The sequence below is a fragment of the Arachis hypogaea genome, chromosome 13, assembly GCF_003086295.3.
Source record: "Arachis hypogaea cultivar Tifrunner chromosome 13, arahy.Tifrunner.gnm2.J5K5, whole genome shotgun sequence".
Lineage (NCBI taxonomy): Eukaryota > Viridiplantae > Streptophyta > Magnoliopsida > Fabales > Fabaceae > Arachis > Arachis hypogaea.
Window position 1 is genome coordinate 61,883,832 of NC_092048.1, and position 22,015 is coordinate 61,905,846.

A 22,015-nucleotide genomic window follows, 5' to 3' on the forward strand; every position below is an offset into this window, starting at 1 on the left:
GAATACCACAGACAAGGTTTAGACTTTCTAGATCCCAGGAATGCTGGCAATTGGTTCTAGCCTCTACCACGAAGGTTCTGATCTCACGGACTCGGTCCGTGGATCAGAGACCCAAGAAATACGCACTCAAGCTGTCGCCCAATGACTACGTTGAGCTCAGATAGAACGAGAGTGGTTCTCAGGCACGCATTCCTAGAATTGAGAATAATGATGAGTGTCACGGATCATCAGATTCTCTATATTAAAGTACGAGTGAGTATCTTAGAATAGAATCAAACGTGATTGAATAGAAAACAGTAGTAATTGCATTAATCCATTGAAACACAGCAGCTCCTCACCCCCACCTATGGGGTTTAGAGACTCATGTCGTAGAGGATACAATATCAATTGTAAATTGTCATGAGTTGCTAAATGAATCTCTAAAAGTAGTTTTTATACTAGACTAGTAACTTAGGTTTACAGAAAATGAGTAACTAAGTGCAGATAGTGCAGAAATCCACTTTTGGGACCCACTTGGTGAGTGTTTGGGCTGAGATTTCAAGCTTTCACGTGCATATGCCTAAAGTTGGCATTAAATGCCACCCTGGGTGCCAAAATGGGCGTTTAACGCCAAGAAAGGTTCCAGTTCTGGCGTTTTACGCCAGAAAGTTTATGGCTGGCTTTTAACGCCAGTTTGGGCCATCAAATCTCGGGCAAAGTATGAACTATTATATATTGCTGGAAAGCCCAAGATATCTATTTTCCATCGCAAATAAGAGCGCGCCAATTGGGCTTTTATAGCTCCAAAAAGGCCACTTCGAGTACAGGAGGGTCAGAATCCAACAGCATCTACAGTCCTTTCTCAACCTCTGAATCAGATTTTTGCAATTTTGCTCAGGTCCCTCAATTTCAGCCAAAAAATACCTAAAATTACATAAAAATACACAACTCATAGTAGAGTCCAGAAATATGATTTTTGAATAAAAACTAATAAAAATATAATAAAAAGTAACTAAAATATACTAAAAACTATGTAAAAATAATGCCAAAAACGGTATAAATTATCCGCTCATCACAACACCAAACTTAAATTGTTGCTTGTCCCCAAGCAACTAAAAACAAAATAGGATAAAAAGAAGAGAAAATACAATAAATTCCAAAATTATCAATGAAGATTAGTTTCAATCAGATGAGCGGGACTTGTAGCTTTTTGCTTCTGAACAGTTTTGACATCTCACTTTATCCTTTGAAGTTCAGAATGATTAGAATCCATAGGAACTCAGAATTCAGATAGTGTTATTGATTCTCCTAGTTCAGTATGTTGATTCTTGAACACAGCTACTTTATGAGTCTTGGCCGTGACCCTAAGTATTTTGTTTTTCCAGTATTACCACCGGATACATAAATGCCACAGACACATAACTGGGTGAACCTTTTCAGTTTGTGACTCAGCTTTGCTAGAGTCCCCAGTTAGAGGTGCCCAGAGCTCTTAAGCACACTCTTTTTGCTTTGGACCACGACTTTAACCGCTCAGTCTCAAGCTTTTAATTTGACACCTTCACGCCACAAGCACATGGTTAGGGACAGCTTGGTTTAGCCGCTTAGACAAGGATTTTATTCCTTTGGGCCCTCCTATCCATTAATGCTCAAAGCATTGGATCCTTTTTACCCTTGCATTTTGGTTTAAAGGGTTATTGGCTTTTTCTGCTTGCTTTTTCTTTTTCTTTATATTTTTTCGCCATTTTTCTTTTATTTTTTTCGCAAGCTTTGTTCTTCACTACTTTTTCTTGCTTCAAGAATCAATTTTATGATTTTTCAGATTATCAACAACATTTCTCCTTTTTCATTATTATTTTAAGAGCCGACAATTTTAACATTCATAAACTTCATTATAAAAAATATGTATTGTTCAAGCATTCATTCAGAAAACAAAAAGTATTGCCACCACATTAAAATAATTAAGCTAATTTCAAGATAAATTTCGAAACTCGTGTACTTCTTTTTCTTTTTCAGAAAACATTTTTCATTTAAGAAAGGTGAAGGATTCATAGGACATTCATAGCTTTAAGACATAGACACTAAACTTTAATGATCATGTAATAAAAATAAGACATAAAATAAACATAAAAGCAAACAAATAATAATAAAAGAAAGGAAATTAAAGACATAAAAATAAATGACTCTAATACTAATACTCATGTAACTCTAGAATAGCTTTCTAATAATAAAAGTTATCACAGAGTTAGGACTCAACAACCTTTATTTTGAGGGGTAGGTGCTCCTTCAATCTGTGGGACGTTCAACTCTTCAAGGGACAGCTTCTGACGCTTTAGCTCCTATATCTCGCGCCCTTGTTTCTCTTGTTCTATGAGCATTTTGCAGAGCATGCTGTTTTGATTCTGCTGCTCTTCTTTGAGTTGATTCACAGCTTCTTGCAGCTTGGTGACAGATGCTTCTAAGCGGGCCCAGTAGTCAAATTGAGGAATTTCTGGGAGGAGCTCATGCGCCCCCTCTTGATGAGGTTATCTTGAATTTGAGGTCCATCCATCACTTTTTTGGTGATTGGGCGTTCAATTGTGATATATTCATCCACACCCATCTGTACCCCCGCATCTTTGCATAACAGACTAATCAAGCTTGGGTAGGCCAATTTGGCCTCAGTGGATTCCTTGTTTGCAAACATGTAAATTTCAACAGGGATCAGTTGATGAATCTCTACCTCCTTCCCCAGTATAATACAGTGAATCATCACTGCCCTCTTGACAGTGACTTCAGATCGGTTGCTGGCTGGGAGTATAGAACGCCCAATGAAATCCAGCCAACCTCTTACAACAGGTTAGAGATCTCATCTCTTTAATTGGTTTGGGACACCTTTTGAATTGGTAATCCACTTGGTTCCAAGGAGGCATATGTCCTCTAGAACTTGATCTAGCCTTTTATCCTTGGTCATTCTCTTATTAAATAATTTTGGATCATATTGTAGTTGAGAAAGTTTAAGAACTTCTCTCACTTTGTCAAAGTGGAAGTAAATAATCTTCCCTCTGACCATAGTCCGAAAGGAGCAGAAAGGAGTTTCCTTTAATCTTTGCTTTTCTGTCATCCACAGATTTGCATAGAATTCCTGGACCATGTTTCTTCCAACATGTATCTCAGGATTAGCCAGGACTTCCTAGCCCCTGTTTTGAATCTGCTCTTGGATCTCTGGGTATTCATCCTCTTTCAGATTGAACCTAACTTCCGGGATCACTGATCTTCTGCACACAATTTTGAAATAATGGTCTGCATGTTCTTTGGTGCAGAAGTTCTCATGCATCCAACGTGGTTTTGGATTGCTTTCTTTCTTGTCTCTTGAAGCGGTTTATCTTCCTTTGGGTGCCATGAGATTGGTTTGTTTTAACTCAGGGATCACAAGAATCACACCAAACTTAGAGATTTGTTTGTCCTCAAGCAAAATAAAAAGAAAGATGATGAATAGATAGAGAGAAGGATTCGAATGATGGAGTGAAGGGGATGGCCGAATGTATAAATAAAGGGGAGGGAGGGAATGGGTTCGAAATTTTAGAAAAAGATATGATTTGATAAAAGATAAACATGATATGAAAAAGAGAAGATTGTTTTCAAAATTTTAAGAGATATGAAAAAGATATGAGGAAGTTAGATCTGAATTTTTGTTTATGCATCTAAGAAATAAAAGATAATATGAATGAGTTAAAACAATTTGGAAAGAAATTGGAAATATGAATGACTTTTGAAAAAGAATTGAAAAGGATGGAAGAAGAATTAAAAAGAATTTATAAGATTATAAATTTTTGAGAATGGAAATTAAAAAAATGAATGTTTGTAATATTTGGATGCAGAAAATCTTGAATTAAAATATGAAAATTCGAAAAAAATTGAATTGAAAACGAAATTACCTCTCCCCTAGCTGTTCTAGCGTTAAACGCCCAGAATGATACCCATTCTGGCGTTTAACGCCCATCTGGTGGCCATTTTGGGCGTTTAACGCCCAGCCAAGTACCCTGGCTAGCGTTAAACGCCAGAAATCCTTCTTTACTGGGCGTTTTTCTGAACGCCCAGGATGCTGCCAATTCTGGCGTTAAATGCCCAGAATGCTGCCCATTCTGGCGTTTAACGCCCAGAATGATACCTTTACTGGCGTTTTAACGCTAGTGAGCCCTTTTTCACTGTGATTCTTCTGCTTTATGTTCTGAACCTTCATTTTCCTGACTTATTCACTGAAAAGCATTAATAAACATGAGAAACAAAATTAAATGGACTTATATAATTGTTATAAACATCTAATTTTTTATCATGGTTGGGTTGCCTCCCAGTAAGCATTTCTTTACTGTCTTTAGCTGGACTTTACTGAGCTTTTTAATTTAGTCTCAATTTTGAGCATTCTTGCTCAACATTGCCTTCAAGATAATGTTTGATTCTCTATCCATTAACAATGAACCTTTTGTTAGAATCAATATCTTGAAGCTCTACATAACCATATGGTGACACACTCGTAATCACATATGGTCCCCTCCACCGGGATTTCAATTTCCCAGGGAATAATCTGAGCCTAGAGTTAAACAGCAGGACCTTCTGTCCTACCTCAAAGACTCTAGATTACAGCATTTTGTCATGCCATCTTTTTGCTTTCTGTTTATAAATTTTAGCATTTTCGAAAGCATTGAGTCTGAACTCTTCCAGCTCATTCAACTGGAGTAATCTTTTCTCTCCAGCTACCTTAGCATCAAGGGTTACAAACCTGGTTGCCCAGTAGGCCTTGTGTTCCAGTTCTACTAGTAGATGATAGGCTTTTTCATACACCAACTGGTATGGAGAGGTTCCTATAGGAGTCTTGAATGCTATTCTATATGCCCACAGGGCATCATCCAAACCTCTTGCCCAATCCTTTCTACGGGTACTTACAGTCCGTTCCAGGATTCGTTTTAGTTCTCTAAGAAACCATTATTTTATGATTTATATTGTGTTTAATTGTGTGGTTTTATCAAATCTTTACCCATTTATTCATACGATAAGCATGTATTTACAATTACTTCCCAAAATTACTCCATGGTTGAAAACTTGCTTTCTAGAGACTTTTAATTATATATTTTAATTCTCATTTATCCCATTCGATGCCGTGATTTGTGTGTTAAGTGTTTCAGGCTTCATAGGGCATGAATGGCTTGGAAATTGGAGAGGAGGCTTGCAAAAATGGAAGGAACACAAGAAACTAAGGAGATGACCAGCGAGCAATGACGCGAGCGCATGGCCTACGCAAACGCGCGAAGTAAAGAATTCGCAGCAACGCAGACGTGTTCCTGATGCAAACGCATGGATTGGAGTCTGCACGAGTGATGCGAACGCGTGACAAGGAAAATCGCTGACTGATGCGAACACGTGGACGACGCGTACGCGTGACCTGCGCGATCTGCAAAAATAACAGAATACGCTGGGGACAATTTCCGGCCACTTTTTTACCCAGTTCTCGGCCTAGAAACACAGACTAAACCTAAGGAACATGCAGAGACTCAACAGGCATCCACACACATTGAGATTCATCACATTAGGATTACACTTAGTTTCAGATCTGAGTTTTTAGAGTTTAATTACATTGATAGTTTATGCTTTTGCTTGGATTTTTGGATGCTAAAAGTCATTACCTCCATTGAAGACATTACTTTAGTTTGTTTCCTCATTCCTTTATTTTTAATTAGTTACTCATTGACTCTATTCAATTAAGTATGTTACATTTTGAATTTATTAATATATGAAGTTATTTTTATTTTAATTAATTTTAATTCTCTATTTTATTTTAATTAATTATGTCTTCTCATATTTTTATGATTATTAATTTCATGTCAATGGAGTAGAATTTCTACTTGACATGGGGGTTGATTAAGAGGTGATACTTGAGTTGGAATGTTCAAGCGCTTGGTTAAACTGGACGTTGTTAGCTAACTTCATACTTACTAACACTAGACCTCCCTAAGGGAGAGGGCTAAGATCTGAGGGTAAGAGTTAGTTCAATCACCATACCTTTCCTTATTTAGTAAGGGAAAATCGAGTGAGAACAACAACCTTTTTACACCACATTTGAGAAGATCCCAACAAGGATAGAAGTTCCATTTAATCATTCCCCCAGTCAGGGCCTTTTATTCAGAGTATCAATAATTATTCTTAGTTTATCATTATTGCCTTAATTCACAACTATTTTAATTACTCGTTATCAAACTCGACTTTCTGGAAATTTTCTGATTAATAAATTAGCACTCTTTCCTGTAACTCGTTGGGAGACGACCTGGGACTCATACTCCCAGTATTTTATTTTTAACATTTGTGACAACCCTTTTTAAATTGGTGAGGCAGATCTTAGCTGGTTAAGAGCTATATGTGCAACGCTGTTCTCTTAATTGAAATCTCTTAATTGGTTAACTTCTGCCACGCATCAATTTTTGGCGCCGTTGCCGGGGAGTTGTGATAGTGTGCTAAATTATTAATTAGTGTATATATTTTATTTTATTTGCATATTTTATTTTTATTTCTGTTACCATGAGTTACATGTCTTTCTCATTGAGTGACACGTTCATTGCCTGATCCGAGTTTAGTCCCATTTGATCCTGAAATTGAAAGAACTCTTTCACATATTAGACGAACTCGACGTCGGTTAGCCTCCGAGGGTAGTGAAGTAATTATTATCAATTCACCAGTCTCATCAGAGGGTGAATCTGAACCGCCATCTGAGAGCGAGACAAGCTCATTTACTACTGATCCAGTTGATTTACGTGCAGAAAACATGGCAGCACCTAGGAGGATTACTCTCCAGGAGGCAAGAGCCCCAGATTTTACACTGCAGCCGTATCAAGTGCATCACCCAACTGTAGCTGCAGATTTTGAACTAAAAACCGCACTGATCAACTTGATGCCCAAGTTGCATGGCTTACCTGCTCAAGAGCCTATCAAGCCCCTTAGGGATTTCCAGACAGCCTGTTCTACTGTTAGGCGTCATGGTGCAGATCAAACTTCTATTCTGTTAATCGCTTTCCATTTTTCTCTTGAGGGAAAGGCGAGGGAGTGGTACTACTCCCAACCTGAAGCAACTGTTACCAACTGGTATACACTCAGAAGAGAATTTTTGGAAAAATACTTCCCAGCTGAAGTCACAGATAGACTGAGAAAAGAGATCTCCTGCATTGTTCAAGATGAATCAGAGACTCTCTTTGAATATTGGGAGCGCTTCAACAATCTCCTGGACCCATGTCCCCATCACATGATTGGTAAACTAGTATTGATCAGCTACTTCACTCAAGGCATGAACCCCCAAGATAAGACTACACTGAAAGGTGCCAGTAATGGTTCTCTGAAAAAGTACAAAACCGCAGATGAAGCATGGCAACTGATCAGCGACTTAGCTGAGTCCACTAGGAATCACAGACAAAGGCACAACCCCAAAGCTGTTGCAGAGATTTCCACTAGCAAAGAGACTACTGCTCTCACCCAGAGTATATGTGAAATGACCAACCTACTGAAGTAGATGCAATTGAATCAACAACAAGCGCAACAAGCACAACCTTCACCACAACAGAGCCAATAGTTAGTTCCACAAAGAGTATGCGGGATCTGTGCTGATTATAGTCATTATACTGATGAATGCCTACAGCTCCAGAAAGACAACACTGCGGCAGCCATTCACAACTTCTATGACCGCCCGAATCAATGATACAATCAACAAGGTGGTAACTACAACCAAGGTGGCAACAATAGCCATGGATGGCAAGACAATTCCAACCAAGGTTGGAGAGATAATTCTAACCATGGCTGGAGGGATAACTTTAACAGAGGAGGCAGAGACAATAATGGAAACCAAAGGTGGAATAATAATAACAACAACCGACAGCAGAATCAGAACCAACCTTACAGAGCACTTCACCTAAGACAATCACAAGGACCCCAGCAAACCCAACAACAAGTTTCTCAGACTGCTTATTCTAATTCCTCATCAAATGACGAGATACTCCGTTCTCTTGTACAAGGACAACAAGACATGCATGCTCAGCTTAACTCTAGTCTAAATGGCTTAACTGCCACTTTACAAGCTCTCGTCTCCCGGATGGATTCCTCACTTAATTCCACACATCAACCTTAAAGCTCTAATGGAATTCCTTCTCAACCACTACCTAATCCCAAGGGTGGCATCAATGCCATCACTCTAAGGTCCGGAACCACACTACAGGAGAGGAACCATGAGGAGCCAAACCTACCAGAAAACGTGCCAGTAGAGGATGTGGTGAAAGTGGAAGATTCTGAAGAGGAAGAGGACGTACACGACATAGTTGAAGAAGAAGAAGCTCAGCCACAGAATGAAGCACCAAGGGATGCTGAAGCTACAAATCGCGCCCCTCCTATCCCATTTCCACAACTTGCAAGGAAGCCCAGAAAGCAGATGGAACTTGATCCCAAAATGGTAGAAATATTAAAAAAGGTCGAGGTAACTGTTCCCCTTTTTGATGTTATTCAACAGGTACCTAAATACGCAAAGTTTCTAAAAGATTTGTGCATACATAAAGATAAAATTAATGAATTAGAAACTATTCCTTTAGGTAGTTCTATATCTACTTTAATGGGAAATATACCTGAAAAATGTAGTGATCCAGGTCCATGTATGGTTAACTGTACCATTGGAGGTGTGATATTTTCTGACTGTATGTGTGATTTAAGAGCATGTGTTAGCATAATGCCTTTGTCTATATATGATACTTTAAGGCTCCCTCCCTTAAAAAGGTCGGCAGCTCGTTTTGTGTTAGCAGATAAAAGCGTTATTACAGTAGTTAGAATTGCTGAAGATGTACTAGTGAGCATTAAGGGGCTCACGTTTCCCATTGATTTCTACATCCTAGAAATCCCCCCTAATGGCTCAGGAAGACCATCATCAATCCTGCTTGGAAGACCATTTCTGAAGACTTCAAAGTTCAAGCTGGATGCATTCTCAGGAACTTACTCTTTTGAGATAGATGGCAGAACAGTGAGTTTCAGTTTAAATGAAGCTATGAAGCATCCTTCGGAAGATCATTCTATCTTTCAATGTGACATTATTGATGAAACTGTAGCTGAAGTTCACCAGGAAGAATTAGAAGAGAAGTACATGGAGCAAGGTCCAAGTGTGGGGACACTTTCTGAAAATAATGAGAAAACTTTACCATTATCACCAGCCACGGATGATCCAGAGCCTAGCTATGAGCAGAAATTAGAGTTAAAGCCCCTTTCTCCACACCTCAAGTATGCTTACCTTGAGGACAAGCAAAAGTTCCCAGTTATCATTGTAAGGGAACTCACTTCTCAACAAGAAGAACAACTACTCAGTGTGCTGAGAAAATATAAGAAAGCAATTGGATGGAGCTTGGCGGATATAGTAGGCATTAGCCCCCAAATTTGTGAACACAAAATATTCTTAGAAGAGGGAGCAAAGCCTATCCGTCAGCCTCAAAGAAGATTGAATCCCACCATCTTAGAAGTTGTCAAGAAGGAAGTGACCAGGCTACTTGAGGCAGATATTATTTAGCCCATCTCAGACAGTAAATGGGTCAGTCCAATACAAGTGGTGCCCAAGAAGTCTGGAGTCACAACAATAAAGAATGAGCATGGAGAGCTTCTGACAACTAGAGTGCAGAATTCATGGAGAGTTTGCATTGACTATAGGCGTCTCAACCAAGCCACTCGCAAGGATCATTACCCCTTGCCATTCATTGATCAAATGCTTGATCGCCTGTCAGGTAAATCTCATTATTGTTTCTTAGATGGTTATACAGGATACTTTCAAATTCATATAGCTCCTGAAGATCAGGAAAAGACTACTTTTACATGTCCTTTTGGGACTTATGCTTATAAGAGAATGCCCTTTGGATTATGCAATGCACCTGCTACTTTCCAAAGATGCATGATGAGTCTTTTCTCTGATCTTATTGAGAACTGTATGAAAGTTTTTATGGATGATTTTAGCATATATGGTGATTCATTTAGCCTTTGCTTGGATAGTTTATCTAGAGTGTTAGACAGATGTGGTAGTACAAACCTTGTATTAAATTTTGAAAAATGTCACTTTATGGTCAAACAAGGAATTGTACTAGGACATGTTGTGCCTAATACTGGCATTTCTGTAGATCCAGCAAAGGTGGATGTTATTTCTAGTTTACCTTACCCTTCCTCTGTGAGGGAAGTCGTTCGTTCCTTGGCCACGCAGGTTTTTACAGGAGATTCATTAAGGACTTCAGTAAGGTAGCATTACCTTTATCCAGATTGTTGCAGAAGGAAATTGAGTTCGAGTTCAGTGAAAGCTGTTGATGAGCGGATATTTTATACGCTTTTTGGAGTTAATTTCATATAGTTTTTGGTATGTTTTAGTTAGTTTTTTGTTTATTTTCATTAGTTTTTAGGAAAAATTCATATTTCTAGACTTTACTATAAGTTTTGTATTTTTCTGTAATTTCAGGTATTTTTCTGGCTGAAATTGAAGGAGCTGAGCAAAAATCTGATTTAGGCTGAAAAAGGACTGCTGATGCTGTTGGATTCTGACCTCCCTGCACTCAAAGTGGATTTTCTGGAGCTACAGAACTCGAAATGGTGTGCTTCCAATTGCGTTGGAAAGTAGACATCCAGGACTTTCCAGCAATATATAATAGTCCATACTTTGCTCAAGAATAGATGACGTAAACTGGCGTTCAACGCCAGTTCTCTGCCCAATTTGGCGTCCAGCGCCAGAAAAGGATTAAAAGTTGGAGTTCAACGCCAGAAATGGATCCAAACCTGGCGTTGAACGCCCAAAATGGCCTTATGTACGTGAATTACTTAAATCTCAGCCCCAGCACACACCAAGTGGGCCCCAGAAGTGGATCTCTATACCATCTGCTATAGTTTACTCATTTTCTGTAAACCTAGGCTACTAGTTTAGTATTTAAACAACTTTTAGAGACTTATTTTGTATCTCATGACATTTTTAGATCTGAACTTTGTACTCTTTGATGGCATGAGTCTCTAAACTCCATTGTTGGGGGTGAGGGGCTCTGCTGTGTCTCGATGAATTAATGCAAGTATTTCTGTTTTCCATTCAAGCACGCTTGTTCCTACCTAAGATGTTCATTCGCGCTTAACTGTGATGAAGGTGATGATCCGTGACACTCATCACCTTCCTCAAACCATGAACGTGTGCCTGACAACCACCTCCGTTCTACATCAGATTGAATGAATATCTCTTAGATTCCTTAATCAGAATCTCTGTGGTATAAGCTAGAACTGATGGCAGCATTCATGAGAATCCGGAAAGTCTAAACCTTGTCTGTGGTATTCCGAGTAGGATTCAATGATCGAATGACTGTGACGAGCTTCAAACTCGCGAGTGCTGGGCGTTAGTGACAAACGCAAAAGGATGAAGAATCCTATTCCAGTATGATCGAGAACCGACAGATGATTAGCCGTGCTGTGACAGAGCATGTGAGCATATTCTTCACTGAGAGGATGGGATGTAGCCATTGACGACGGTGACCCCCTACATACAGCTTGCCATGGGAGGAAGTGCATGCGTGAATCAGAAGACAGAGGAAAGCAGAGATTCAGAAGACAAAGCATCTCCAAAACTCCAACATATTCTCCATTACTGCATAACAAGTAACATTTAATTTATGCTCTCTTGGTTATTCACAATTCAACTGATAAACATAACTGACTTTCTGACTAAGATTTACAAGATAATCATAGATTGCTTCAAACCAACAATCTCCGTGGGATTCGACCCTTACTCACGTAAGGTATTACTTGGACGACCCAGTGCACTTGCTGGTAAGTGGTACGCGTTGTGAAAAGTGTGATTCACAATTCGTGCACCAGCTGTATGCAAGCGTTTGATAAGCTGAAGACCGCCCTGACTCAAGCTCCAATTGTGAGAGGACCCGACTGGAGCCAGCCATTTGAAATCATGTGTGATGCTTCTAACCATGTAGTAGGAGCAGCGCTGGCTCAGCGCGAAGGTAAGGACCCTTTTGTAATTGCTTATGCATCTAAGACTTTAGATGCTGCTCAGTCTAATTACACTACTACTGAAAAAGAGCTTCTTGCTATTGTTTTTGCTCTGGATAAATTTTGAGCCTACTTACTTGGTACTAAGGTAGTAGTGTACTCAGACCATACAGCTCTAAAATATTTATTAGCTAAAAAGGAGTTCAAAGCAAATCTAATACGTTGGATACTGCTGTTACAAGAATTTGATTTAGAAATTAAGGAAAGGAGTGGTAACCAGAATTTAGTGGCAGACCACCTGAGTCGCCTTGAGCACATTAAGGGTGACTCCACTCCTATAAATGATAATTTCCCATTTGATATCTTACAAGCAGTATCTGAAGTAGTTCCTTGGTATGCACCTGTAGCTAATTATCTAGTTAGCCACACTTTTCCTCCAAATTTTTCTAAGCACCAAGGAGACAAGCTGAAAAGCAAGTCCAAATATTATATATGGGACGATCCATATTTATGGAGGTGTGGTGCTGACCAAGTAATTAGACGGTGTGTGCCTCAATTAGAATTCCAGTCCATTTTAGAGGCCTGCCACTCATCTGAGAGTGGAGGACATTTTGGCCCTCAAAGAACAGCTAGAAAAATTCTAGACTGTGGATTCTGGTGGCCTACTCTTTTTAAAGATGCTGCTGAATTTTGTAAATCTTGTTCCCCATGCCAAAGGTTTGGTAATATATCCAAGAGGGATGAGATGCCTCAACAGCTTATGCTTTTCTGTGAAATTTTTTATGTTTGGGGCATCGACTTCATGGGTCCATTTCCAAATTCTAATGGTTACTCTTATATACTGTTAGCCGTAGATTATGTTTCTAAGTGGGTGGAAGCAATTCCTACCCGTACTGATGATGCTAACACTGTTGTTTCCTTTGTTAGAAACTATATTATCTGTCGCTTTGGATCACCACGAGCGATCGTGAGCGATCAAGGCACCCATTTTTGTAACAGGAGACTAACAGGATTACTGAAAAAGCATGGGATAATTCACAAAGTAGCAACAGCTTATCATCTCCAGACCAATGGGCAAGCAGAAGTCTCTAACAGAGAGATTAAATGTATTCTGGAGAAGATATTAAAACCTCACAGGAAGGACTAGAGTGCCAGGCTACAAAATGCACTCTGGGCATATAGAACAGCGTACAAGACACCCATTAAGATGAGCCCCTTCCGCTTGGTATACGGAAAGGCTTGCCACCTCCCCATAGAGGTGGAACACAAGGCTTTATGGGCTGTGAAGGAGTGCAACATGAATCTTACGAAAGCTGGTGCTGAAAGAAAGCTGCAACTAGCAGAACTAGAGACCCTCCGCCTAGAAGCATATGACAACTCCAGGCGTTACAAGGAGAAAATGAAGGCTGTCCATGACAAGCACATTAAAAGAAAAGAATTCAGACTAGGGGAGTTAGTTTTACTATATAACTCCAGACTGAGGCTCATGCCAGGTAAACTGAGATAAAGATGGGAAGGTCCATACAGAGTAGAAAAGGTAGAGCCATACGGAATTTTCTACCTGCGTCATCCTGTTAACTCCAAATTTCTTAAGGTTAATGGACATCACCTAAAGCTTTACCATGGTGAGAAGATGAAGAATCAAAAGGAACTAGAGATCTTCCTCTTAGAAGATCCACCAAGAGAAGCTGAATGAGCCTGACGAGTGTCCAACTTAAGGACGTAAAAACAAAGTGCTAGGTGGGAGACAACCCACCATGGTAGGATCGTTCCATTTCAGTCTTAGTTTTATTTTTACTTTATTTTTATGATGTTAATGACTCTTCTCATCATCCCTGCATTTAGCTGCATACAGTTTGCATGTGCATTTTGCATATTAGTTTTATATATAAAAAAAAAGAAGCACACGACGCGGCAGCGTCGCTGACGCGTCCGCGTCCCCAGTGCGTTATGAAGAAAAGAAAGCTGAACAGCGAGTCACACGAAAGCGTGGCTGGAGGCGTGCCTTAGGCACAAACATGCTCACGCGTCCGCGTCACCCACGCGGCCGCGTCGTTTGCGAAATAGCCTCCCCACACGTCCGCGTCATGATGCCAAGGCATCTTAGGCTAGTTTCACTAGTATTTTTCTGTTAGTTTTAGTGGTTTTATGCATTTTCTTGAGCTTAAAGTAACCAAGAATGGTTAAAAGAATAACAAAGCAATGAACCATCCAAACAATATGATTTTGATGCAAATTCCATGAGTTTTAGTTATATTACTTGAATGCTATGAATGGAAGATTTCTCATGAAATTTTGCAAGACTTTGATGCATTTGTTTGGATGATTTCAGGGAAGAAGAGGCTAAGCAAGGAAGCAACAAAATCAATAAAGGAAGCTTGAATATCACATGTGGAGTTTAAGTTCCAGTTTAAGCCTAAACTGGAGCTTAAACGCCAGAATCATGAAGGCTAAGAAATGCTGGAATTGAAGTTTAACCTCCAGTTTAACCTTAAACTGGAGGTTAAACGCCAGAATGAAAGTCTCACCAAAGAAGCATTCCACGTTTAACCTCCAGTTTAACCTTAAACTGGAGGTTAAACGCCAGAATGAGAATGCCACTCAGGAAGGAGTTCCACGTTTAACCTCCAGTTTAACCTTAAACTGGAGGTTAAACGCCAGAAATGGGAAGTGCACCAGGGAGCCATTTCCACGTTTAAGCTCCAGTTTGACCTTAAACTGGAGCTTAAACGTGTTCGACCAAGTTTTCTCCTCCAGGGTTGCTTTCTCCATTTCCACGTTTAAGCTCCAGTTTAACCTTAAACTGGAGCTTAAACGTGCTCGACACCTCCAGGGCTACCCTTCTAAGCTTCCACGTTTAACCTCCAGTTTAACCTTAAACTGGAGGTTAAACGTGTTCGACCTCCAAGATGCCTCCTTCCATTTCCACGTTTAACCTCCAGTTTAACCTTAAACTGGAGGTTAAACGTGTTCGACCTCCAGGGCTGCCCTTCCTATCTCCACGTTTAAGCTTCAGTTTAACCTTAAACTGAAGCTTAAACGTGTTCGACTACATGACTCTCCAGGGCTGCCTTCTTCCATTTCCACGTTTAAGCTTCAGTTTAACCTTAAACTGAAGCTTAAACGAGCTTCTACAAAAGGCCTCACTGGAAGTGTCTGGCGTTTAAGCTGCAGTTTAAGCTTAAACTGCAACTTAAACGCCACTCTTGGAAAAGGTTTCTGGGCCAAAAATAGTGCGGTTTAAGTTAGTCTTTGAGCACAAACATTAACTTAAACTTACTCTGGTATGAAACCCAATTGAATATCATGGTTTATGGGATTGGGCCTGAAGGATTGATGAGTTTGAAATCTCAATTTATTGAGTCATGTGTCATTATTTGATTATCACTAAGTTGGCTCAATGAATGTTACAGAATTTTGATCAACAGCCTCATCAAGATTATGGATCATAAACCCAAGGCAAAAGGAAAGCAGGGAGAGGCCTCAAAGCCCAAGAAACACAACAGAAGCTCAATATAGAAAGTGTATAAATAGGATAGAATTTAAGTTAGGGGGGATTTTTACCTTCACTTTTAGCTAGTTTTCATATCTTTGTAATTGAATTCAGAGCTATGACTCACTAAACCCCCTTTCATTGGGTTAGGGAGCTCTATTGTAATTCAATGAATCAATAATAGTTTATCTTCTTCTTCAATCTTTTCTCTTGAATTTTGTTAGAAAGCTTCTCGATCTAATTCCATTGGGTCGTTGTCTTGGGAAAGAAACTACCCATAATTGGAATCCTTCGGAACCTTGGGAAAGGAATGGAGGATTCATGCTAGAGAAGCTTTCTCACAGTGAATTGGATTGGGGTTTGGATGGATATTGTGACATGTAATCCTACCAAATTGTGGTTCATGAAACTGTGTGGTATAATCAGTGATCGAGCATCATCTCTTCTTATGAACATTTAAACCAAGGGATTGGGAATTTGTTCATTTTTAGAGAGAATTGGTGAGCCAAGGGATTGGGATCCAATCATATAAGATTGCCAAGCAAAATTCAATGAACGCATTGCTTGAGGAAGAGATAAACATGTTTTGATTCGGAGATCTCAATATCTCCTATAACCCAATGAATCCCCCAATTCTGATTTACATCTTCTCTTTACATTCTGCAACTCAATTCATGCAATCACCCTCATTCCCTTTTAATTTTAGCAATTTAGTTTCTGCTCTTTAATTCATGCAATTTAAGATTCCGCCATTTCAATTTCTTGTCATTTACTTTTCCCGCCAATTTTACATTCCGCAATTCTCATCTCAATCTTGATTCCGCTCAACTAGAACACACTTCTAATCCGAATTGCTCACTCAACCAATCCTTGTGGGATTCGACCTCACTCTATTGTGAGTTTTTACTTGACGATAACCGGTGCACTTGCCGGAAGGAATTTTGCCGATCGTGCAATTTCCTAAATCGTAGCATAACTAGTTTATGCGCATCAAGTTTATGGCGCCGTTGCCGGGGATTGGTTTTCGATTGACAATTCTCCAATTGGAAGCTAACTAGATTGAGCAATTTCTCTTGCTTTGTTAATTCTGTTCAAGTTACTTGTTGAATTTTAATTTCTGCACTCGGTTACATGCTTTCTTTCTTTATGCCTTTAAATTCAAGCAACTAACTCACTGACTCACTAACTGTTTGAATTAATTCCTCAATTGCTCTAACCATACTCTTCCATTAACCAAGAGTATTTCACTTGTTTGTGCCTGTGCTGTGTTCTTGTATGACAGGTAGGAGAGGAGAGACATCAACTCCTCCATATACCGAACCAGAGAGGACCCTTCATAGACTGAGAAGGGAAGCAAGAGGGAAGAGAGTAGTGGGAGAAGAGGAATCTGAAGGAGAATCTGAGGACAATTTTGAGGAAGCTTTAGATCTCAACATGGATAGAGAAGTTCACAACCATGAGAGAGCTGATGGAAACAATGCCATTCCTGAGAGGAGGGTTCTTAGTTCATACATAAACCCAACCTCTGGGAATTGTGGTAGCAGCATCCAGAAACCACCCATTCAGGCCAACAATTTTGAACTCAAACCACAGCTAATATCACTTGTGGAGAATCATTGTTCATTTGGTGGAAGTGCTAATGAAGACCCAAACCAACATCTCACAAAATTCCTGAGAATTTGTGACACTGTGAAGTCCAATGGAGTCCAGGAAGATGCATATAAACTGCTTTTGTTCCCATTTTCACTTAGGGACAAGGCAGCTAAGTGGCTGGAATCATTCCCAAGGGGGAGTCTAACAACATGGGATGAGGTGGAAAGCAAGTTTCTGGCACGTTTCTACCCCCACAAAAGGTCAATAGGCTTCGATCTGAGGTTCAGACTTTTAGACAACAAGATGGTGAAACTCTCTACGAGGCATGGGAGAGATTCAAGGACTTGACAAGGAAATGCCCACCAGACATGTTCCATGATTGGGTGCAATTGCATATTTTCTATGATGGACTCTCTTATGAATCAAGGAAGGCTGTAGACCATTCATCAGGAGGTTCATTGAACAGGAAAAAGACTGTGGAAGAGGCCATTGAAGTGATTGAGACAGTGGCTGAGAATGAGTACTACTATGCATCAGAAAGGCACAACACTAAGGGAGTCATGGAGCTGAACCATGTTGATACAATTCTAGCCCAAAACAAGGTGTTTGCCAAGCAACTAGCAGAGCTTACCAGGCAATTAGAAACAAAGCAAGTGGCTGCAATACACACACAAGATCAAGAGGAAGTAAGCATTGAAGGAGGTGATTGGGAAGAGGCCAACTATGTGGGAAACCAACAAAGGCAATCATATGATCCACACTCCAACACTTACAACCCAGGATGGAAAAATCACCCAAACTTTGGGTGGGGGAACCAACAAACCCAACCACAAAACCACAAACCTTACAACCACAACCAACATAACAATTCCACATACCAAAACTCCAACCAAAGATCATACCAAGCCACACAAAACACTTACCCCCAACCATCATATCATGGCCAAAATAATCAACCTACCCAACTTAATCCGAACCAACAATTTCAAGATCAATTAAACCGGATAGAAGGAATGATGGCAACCATGAGTCAAGACATAACCGAATTGAAAAGCTTCAGGGATGATGTGAGAGCTACCTTAAGAAACCATGGTGAAAAACTCAAGAGGATGGAGTCTCAAGTAGGAGAGCTATCTCAACAGGCCGTCAAATCAACTGCAGTGTTCCCTAGTGACACAGAAAAGAATCCTAAAGGGGAACAAAAGAGAGTGAGATGGGAAGAATGCAAGGCCATCACCATATTGAAGGAAGTTTCAGAAGAAGAAGGAATCAGGCCCTCAGAGCAGGAGCCAGAAATCTTGAAGGAAGGTGTGGAAGAAGTTAAGCAGGAAAGTGGAACTGAGCAAGCCAAGGAACTGCAAAAAGGCATGCTGGAAATATACCAACCAAAAGCACCATTTCCTCAGAGGTTAGGAGGAGGTGAAAAAGGGAAAACCTATTCAAGGTTTTTAGAGACATTTAACTCTCTCCATGTCAATATTCCCTTTCTTGAGATTCTCCATCAAATGCCTACACACATCAAGTATTTAAAGGAATTGTTAAGCAAGAAAAGAGTTTTGAAGGGAGGACAAACGGTAACAATGAACAAAGAATGCAGTGCTCTCATCAAGAAGGACACACTCTCTAAGAAAACGGACCCAGGAAGTTTTCATATCCCTTGCATCATAGGGGAAACAAAAATTGACAGAGGATTCTGTGATCTAGGAGCTAGCATAAATGTGATGCCTCTAACTCTTATGAAGAGGCTACAACTGAATGAGGTGAGATCCACTGATGTAATCATACAACTGGCTGACAAAACTCAGAAGCAAGCTGAAGGGGTAGTTGAAAATGTGCTGGTGAAAGTGGGGGATTATTACTTCCCCACAGACTTTGTCATTGTGGACATGGAGGAAAGCTACTTACACCCTATCATTCTGGGCAGACCATTTCTAGCCACTACTAGAGCGCTCATAGATGTAGAACAAGGAGAGCTAATTCTGAGAATACATGATGAACAGCTCATTTTCAAAGTTTTCAAACCTGCATCTGAGCCTGAACCAGAACCTGAAAAGCCTAAGGATGATAGTAGCCATCTGTGTTTGGAGGAAAGTAATCCAGCAGCTGAAACTCTAAAACAGTCCTTGGAAGGCAAACAAGAGTTGCAAGAGTTAAAGCCACAAGAATCAGTGGAAACAGATCAGAAGGATCCTCCTGACATAAGGGTCAATGAAGAAATCCTCAAGAGAAAGGGAAGAGTGATAGGGAGATTGCCAAGAGGGTGGAGAAACAAGAAAATTCCCACTGAAGGTTTTTCTCCGGGAGATAACGTGATATCAAGTCATTATCTGCCAATCCTACCTGGCCTCAAAACCATTCCTTCCCAGCTCCCTCAAGTGTTCACAATCAGGAAAGTTCTTTCTATGGAACATTTAGAGGTCATGAATGAATCAAGTGGGGACGTTTTCATAGTGAGAGGAGAAGACGTCAAGCACTACAATCCACCCTAACAAGGGACAACCGTCAAGCTAGTGACGTTAAAGAAGCGCTTCATGGGAGGCAACCCATGTTTTAATATCCTTACTTTTTTGTTTTGTTGTGCATCTAATAAAGCATGGTTTCTTATGCATGAACTTGAATCCTCAGGACAACTGCTGAAAGAGTGCACTAAACATTGCATGTAAAATGCAATTTGCCTCTAAGTTTGGTGTGCCTGAAGGCACCCCAAATTTTATTCAAAATGCATTCAATTTTTAGTGCACAACCAAAGATTAAGTTTGGTGTTCCTCTTTGAACACGGTTCATGAAAAGCACGAAGTTCCTCTGGATTTCGAAATTCATGACAAGTATACCATTCGCATGTTTTAATGCTTTGGTTTCAATTACTTAGGGTAGTAAATTTGTTTAGAATCAAAGAGCCAAGGTGACTATGATTTATTAGAATTAAGCACATTCATTAAGGACAACCAATATGGATTTCATGTCATCAGGAGACTTGACCAAACACTAAGTTTGGTGTCCAAATAATAAGTGTGCATACATGTAGAAGTCACGGCTATAAGCTCATAAAGACAATCATTGATTTACATGTGCAAGTACTATTCATAATTCACATGGACCGAAAAATGATAGCAAACTTGTTTGTTTGTGCAGGTACAAAAGAAAAGACAAAAATGGAGGAAAAAGACAAAGGGAGGTATGGTGCTTGGTCAAAAAGAAAATTCACAAGTCTTTGAAACTAACACATGGGAAAAGGAAGTTCTGCAAGAAAAGATAGCTACATGTACAACCTAATGCACCCAGAATACTTCCAAGAAAATGAAAAGCAATTCGTCCTTCTCCCTAATTCATATATTTACCATCAAGCCACCCTTCACAAATCACCCTAGCCGTCCATTTTGCACTTACGGGCACTATAAAGAACCACTTGGGGAACAAGTTCAACACCACCAAATCTCCTTCATGCACATTTCCTTCATCATAGCATAAACTATCTCTTGCCGAAAACAACCTCCCCACACTTCCAACAACACTTCTTGCTTCACCTTGTCAACTTTAGCTTGTCACTTACCAAAACTAAAGAACCAATGGCAGCTTCATCTAGCCACAAAAGAAGAAAAGACAAGCAGCCAATGGAGGAAAACAGGGAATTCGATGCATGGAGATACAGATCAGTTTTCCATGAGATTCAAGCCGAATGGATGAGACCTAAAACGGTACTAGCTGAGGTTCCCTTTGACCTTGAAAAGGATGAGTTCCCAGGTGTTTGGGAAAAGATCAAAAAGAGGAAGTGGGAGCTCCTGACTAAGCCAATCACTAAAATCAACATCAACCTGGTGAAAGAGTTTTATGCAAATGCAGTAAGGGAGGATCCAACCAAGAAACCCACATACAAAAGCTATGTGAGAGGGGTGGAAGTTGACTTCAGTCCCAAAGCAATCATGAAAACCCTTGGCCTGAAAAACATACATTTCAGCCAAGCAAGTTATGAAGAAAGGATGATAGGAGAACCTGACTATGCAACTATTGCTGAAGACCTTTGTGCCATCAGAGCTGAATGGGTGAGAAAAACAAGAGGGGCTCAAGAGTCTTGAGAAGGGAGACCTAACACCTGAAGCTAAAGGGTGGTATGCAATAGTTAGGAGATCCATCCTACCCACTGCAAACTCTTCAGAAATAGTCCCTAAAAGAGCCATCTTGCTACATTGCATTATGGTGGGAGGGAGATCAAAGTTCATAAACTCATTGCTGAACAGATACAAGAGTTTAGTGAGAAAAGTGACCTGAATCCTGGCTCCACTTCCCTAGCACTATCATTAGACTATGCATCGATGCCAAGTACCACTTGAGGATGAAAGACCTAATTGGCTATATCCTGGATTGGCCATAACTGCGTACAGAATGACTCTTGGCCCAACTCCTCCAAGACATACAAGAAGAAGAAATGAAGAAGGGCAACAAGTGGAAGCCGAGCAAGAAGCAGAACAAGAAAGACAGGAAGGAGAAGACAGAGAAGAAGAGCAAGAAGAGCAAGCAATTCCAGAAAGAAGACAACGAATTCCCAGAGACCCCATGGATATGAGCAGAATGCAGGAAATCATGGAAGGAATGTCTCAACAATACATGAGGTCTCAGGAGAGACAAGAGGACTTTCACCTAAAAATGATGGATATGCAAAGGAACTTTGAATCAAGATTCTTCGATCTGCAAAGGGAACAGAATTTACACTTACAGGAATCTTCAGCCACATATGCCAACACCAAGATGCCAATGTCTTGGCAATCAAGGAAGCCACCACTTTACAGAATGCAAGATACTCAGTCCAAGCTGATTACAACATCAGTTCGCAAATCAAGCTTAACTACATAGGGGAACATCTACACAAGATGGACCCAGCATTCCCAGCTTTTGATGAGTATTTCAAAGGGAGGAAAGAAGGAGAAATAAACAAGGCAATGATCCTTGAAAAAG

At 40.1% G+C, this 22,015-nt stretch overlaps 2 non-coding genes across 2 annotated transcripts; both read right to left on the bottom strand.

Annotated features, from left to right (window-relative positions):
• Window positions 1-7,141: 7,141 nt before the first annotated feature.
• Window positions 7,142-7,249, bottom strand: LOC112739760 (small nucleolar RNA R71). Its single transcript, XR_003170698.1, has one exon. It is a non-coding gene; the product is annotated as a small nucleolar RNA R71 (small nucleolar RNA).
• Window positions 7,250-17,331: 10,082 nt separating this feature from the next.
• On the bottom strand, window positions 17,332-17,435 carry LOC112739735 (small nucleolar RNA R71). The gene has a single exon (XR_003170671.1). It is a non-coding gene; the product is annotated as a small nucleolar RNA R71 (small nucleolar RNA).
• Between the last annotated feature and the right edge of the window lie 4,580 nt (window positions 17,436-22,015).